Source organism: Propithecus coquereli, unplaced genomic scaffold (assembly GCF_000956105.1).
Source record: "Propithecus coquereli isolate 6110/MARCELLA unplaced genomic scaffold, Pcoq_1.0 Scaffold377, whole genome shotgun sequence".
NCBI lineage: Eukaryota > Metazoa > Chordata > Mammalia > Primates > Indriidae > Propithecus > Propithecus coquereli.
Window position 1 is genome coordinate 536,447 of NW_012149474.1, and position 4,754 is coordinate 541,200.

Here is a 4,754-nt window from a genome sequence, read left to right on the forward strand (position 1 = left end):
AGCGACGGGAGGCCCAGGCTCCATCCATCTGCGCAGGCTACCTGGCCAGGGCCCCCACCTGGCCCCCACGTCTGGGACGGGCCCAGGCTCAGAAGGCCCGTATGGCCTAAGCAGACCACGGTCGATGCACCTGTGCTCCTGGGGGGCACCAGTCAGAGCTGCCCCAGGACAGTAGTCAGTGAACTCTGAACTCTGGGCTGTAGCCCAGTTCAGAGAAGGGGTCTGCACAGCAGGCTTCCAGGGGCAGGGTTGCCTGAAAGGCTCAGGGGGACTTTGTTTGCTGGGCCGGTGGGGGCGGTCAGACCGAGGCCTCACACCCGGCTCTGCCACGGGGACACAGGGGCTGCCTCGCCCACGGCCGCCGGCCACCTGCAGAGCTCAGGGCCCGGAGGAGGGTGGGCTCCACCCCTGCCCCTCTGCCCAGCAGAAGTGCGTGGGGTCCCTGGGTGGAGGGGCTTCTGCCCAGCTGAACAGCCCCGCCCCCGTTTCCAAGGGAGGCGCCGGGCCCCCAGCCCACGCGTCCACGTGTGCACCGGGCCAGCTCCGTGGCTGTGACTGCCCATACACTCCCGTGTGCGAGCCAGTGAGCAATTGCACTGAATTCTCCAGAAACAGTTTGCAAAACTGACCGAGCCGTCTCTGCTGCAGACACCAACTGGAGACGTGGACGCGGCCCCAGAGACAGCTGTCTGGAATGTCGCTGGAGAAGAGGCCAGGCTGGGTCTCAGTGGAGCCGCTAGGGGCTTCCTGAGCCCGGCCCAGGCCCACGTCCCGCTGCGGTGGATGGGCTGCTGGGAGCAGGGCTGCAGCATCTCGGCTCAGGGCCTAGGTGGGCTCTGCACCAGGGGCTTCTTCCTGGACCCTGTGGGGCTGGGCCAGCCTGTCGGCCACTCTCAGCAGGACGTGGATTCTTGTGGTTTGCACACAATGCTCCTGGAGCTGTGGGAGCTGGAGGGCCACCAGCTGAGGACGGGGCTTGTTTAAGGTGGGGCCGACAGGAAATTCGGACCCCGCACCAAGAGGGAGCAGCCCAGGCCCTGGCTTCCCGCTGGGGTGGATGTGGCAGAGCTGCTCCTGGGGGGCACAGGAAGGGACCCAAGTCCAGGGAGCAGAACCTTCTCACGCCAGTTTGGCCAGCTCTGCCCTCATGGCCCCTGGCGGGGTCTGGGCCTGGGGGTGGCACGTGGGGGTCGTGAGCAGAGAGAGCTCTCAGGAGGTGACAGGAACTGTCCCCCATCAGCAGGGGCTTCCAGAAGGGCCCACAGCCTGGGAGGCCAAACCTTCCTCCCTTCCTGCAGAGCCGGGGACCCAGCACAGCAGCCCCCATCCCTCACAGCTGAGGCCTGGGTGCCCTGGCTGGGCTCCGAGGGCTGAGGAGCCCCAGACTGGGAGAAGTGGGGGGCCAGGCGGCGAGGGTCAGGGGAGGCAGGGGGGTGGGGTGAGATCGCGGTGAAGGGTGCAGGTCACCCTCGGGTAAACCGAGTCACTCTGGGGGACAGTGGAGAGAGTGTCAGAGGTGAGTGTGCTGGTCCTTCCCGCCTGGGCCACACCTCGAGCCCCACGCCCGCCGCGGCCTCTCTGCAGACGCCCGCCCTCCTGCGGCCTCAGCCCCACGGTTCCGTCCCAGAAACCCGCCAGCCCTGTCTCTGTTCCGGGCTTTGGTCTTTCCTGGCTCTGCGCACTGCGGGGTGCGCCGTCTGCGCCTTTGGAACCTCAGTCGTAAATACATTTTTCTTGGGGCCCAGGACACAAGCGCTTTCTCGTGGTCACCCTCGATGATGTATTTTTTATTCTGTTTTGTGAAACGTAGAAACCTGGTAAGGCCCACGAGGTGGACTGTGCAAGCCAGACAGCGCCGCCAGGGCGGTGGCAGACACGCGGGAGACCTCGATGCGCCTCCGCCAGCCCAGAGCAACACCCGGCCTGGCCACGTGCGCCCAGCCACCTGGTCCCTCTGCCCGGGGCTGTCCCCGTCCTGCCATCCCCAACGGACTCTGACACTGCGCCCACAATCCCAGCCGCACCCCAGCTGCTGGATTCGCCTCTTTGGCTTTACTTTGCCCCATGACAGCGGCGGGTGAACTCTGCCCACCGCGCGAGGCAGGTTGCACGGCTGGGATCGGGGTGAGTCCTCGGCGCCCAGGACCCCGTGGGGCTCTGAGCAGCCCAGGCCCGGCACTGAGCCCCCAGTGGCCTCCGGTGCGCATAGGGCCGTGCGGCGCAGCACCAGGGTCCCCACTTGGGCGCCGAGTACGCGCTGGCTGGGTGGGGAGCCCTCCCGCCTGGCAGGGCGGTGCACGCCTGGCTCTGCCGCTCCAAAGGTGACCCGGATATTTGAGGACCTCCGTTGGTCCATGTCGATTCCACAGTGAGTTTGCCAACTTCCTCCGAAACCTCCAGCCACGGTCGGCCTGGGTCATGAGGAGCGTGGAGCCCCGCCTGTGTCCGTGTCCCCCGTCCCAGGCGTGGGCATTGTCTGCCCGGCGGTCATTCACCCTGGGCTTTGACGCAGCCGGAGCTGCATTGCTGCATTTTTGTGATGCTTTCCGGGGTGTTCAAGGGTGTGGGCGGACAGTGTTGATTCCAGGCGGCTCTCGTGTCCGGCTGGTGCCAGGGGCTGTCTGCACCGGTTGGGTTTTCTATATAGGTGGTCGTTGCTTCTGCAGTTTTCTGTTCTTGCAAGGTTTGCCTCTGACTGAATGTGCTCTGGGTCTTGCCCAGGGACCAGCCCACTGCGGGCAGGTTGCCAGCCTGGAAGCCCGCCCTGGTCGCCGAACACAGCCGGGGCAGGGCTGTGTGTCCAGTGCGCAGTGGGGGCCGTGCCCAGGTGAGTGGTCAGCACCTGCCAGCTGCCCTCCTCCCCCCAGGCCGAGTAGCCCTCACCCTTTGTTCCCAGGGCCCAGCTGGCTGCCCTGAGGTCACTGTGTCCCTCTCTGTGTCTGGGCCACACAGGTGCCCGGGACACCTGGCTGCTCTGGAGAAGCCGACCGGCTGCCCAGGGCCCAGGTCTGTGGCCAAAGAGCTCCAAGCAGCCGCTTGTGTGCCCCAGGACCGGGCTGGCCGCTGGGGCCCTGGCCTCAGACCAGGCCGCCTTCTCCTGTGGGTCAGGAGCAGGTGGGGCTGCGGGTTCCCGTAGACGGGGGGCGTGCGGGGCGAGAGGGAGGAGGCCGAGCCCGACCTGCACTGCACGTCACAGGCTGCCCCGGCCTCGTCTCTGTCCATCTTGCTGCTGCCTCCGGACCCTCCCTAGTCCCTTAATCTGGACAGAAGCCGCCCCGGCACGGCCCCCAGGCGTAAGTGCGACACCACGCCCATCAGATGGGCAAGTTCTGGCCCGAAACGTGCGTGTGCGGCCTCCCCATGACGTCTCCACACAGGCCAGGCTCTGGGAGGGCCTCGGGACCCCCTCCCCCAGCAGAGCCTGGCCCTGGTCTCCTCCCACCAACCCCAGTGGCGCCCAGTGTCTGGGACGAGTGGGCCGCAGGGGCCACACCCAGCTCCATAGCTCTTTCCGGAAACCGTGGCTTGCACAACCCAGGGGGGGCTGCGGTGGGGGTGGGGTGGCTGCTCCCGCCAGGGACTCGCTATCCAGTTACTTCCCGCCAGGGAGGCAGGCGGAGGGAGGCCGTGGGACCTTGCGCTCCCCAGCCCTCCAGGCGTCTCACCGGGGGGTGGGGATTAGTCAGCAGCATCCGCCCACCCTGGAGGAGGAGGCAGCTCACTCAGACACCGGATCCGGCCCGGGGGCCGTGGCGCTGATTAGGGTGGTGGCAGCAGCTGTGGGGTCAGTGGCCAACTGGTGCCGGAGCAGGAGCTCCCAGACTGTGCCCCCCGCCTGCCTAGCGGGGGTTCACGGGCCATGGCCCCCCTGCCCCACCTGGTCAGGACAGCAGTTGGGCTCTGAGGTCAGCTCTGCACCCAGCAGCGGCCACTGGGGCTGGACCTGCCAGGCAGCCCCTGGGCCTGGTCCACGCTGGAGTCAAGAAGCCGCAGGGCGGCCTGCCCTCAGGTGGAAAACCAGAGGGGGGGGGGAGGGGGGGCGGCCGCCCTCTGACCTGCCAGTGGTGCAGGCGCAGATGGGACCCTCAGGCAGGAGGACATTGGGTGCCTCTGGGGACCAGCACAGGCCTCCACCTGCCGGACTGGCTGGACGGGGTGGGAGGAGGCCAGGTCCTCCAGCGGAGCCCAGACCCCCAGGCCGCTGGGTGCTCCGTGCCAGCTGTAAAGCGCTGTCCTCCCCTCACCCAGGCCTGGCCGTGCTGAGCCCCACCCGAGCTGCGGAGGTGCAGGGCCCAGTGGTGCCGCCGCCTGGTGATGGCTGCGGGGAGCGCGGCCCCACTCGCAGAAATGGGAGGTTGGTACCGCCGCCCGCACCCAGCCCCCGGACGCACTGCGCCTGGCCTGGCTCCAGTGACAGAGGCAGGGTGGCGGGTGCCATCAAATTCCAGGAGGTGGGGCTGGGAAACTGCCCACCCAGGCGGGGGAAGTGAGGCCAGCCTGCTACGGCCACCCTGCGGACACCCCTTGACATCTGCCTGGTTGCTCCACACCCCTGCCCAGGGCCACGGTCCTGAGGCCAGGCAGGACCCGGCGCGTCCCCAGGCGGCCAGCACCGTCCAGCCAGTTGGTGCCCGCCCGGCTGGCTCCTCTGCCCTGGGGGCCACGTCCCCACCTGCCCACCCCAGGATTGGGCAGGGGGGCTCTGGAACCCCTGGGCGTTCATGTGTGACCACAGCTTCCCCTGCCCCTCCCCC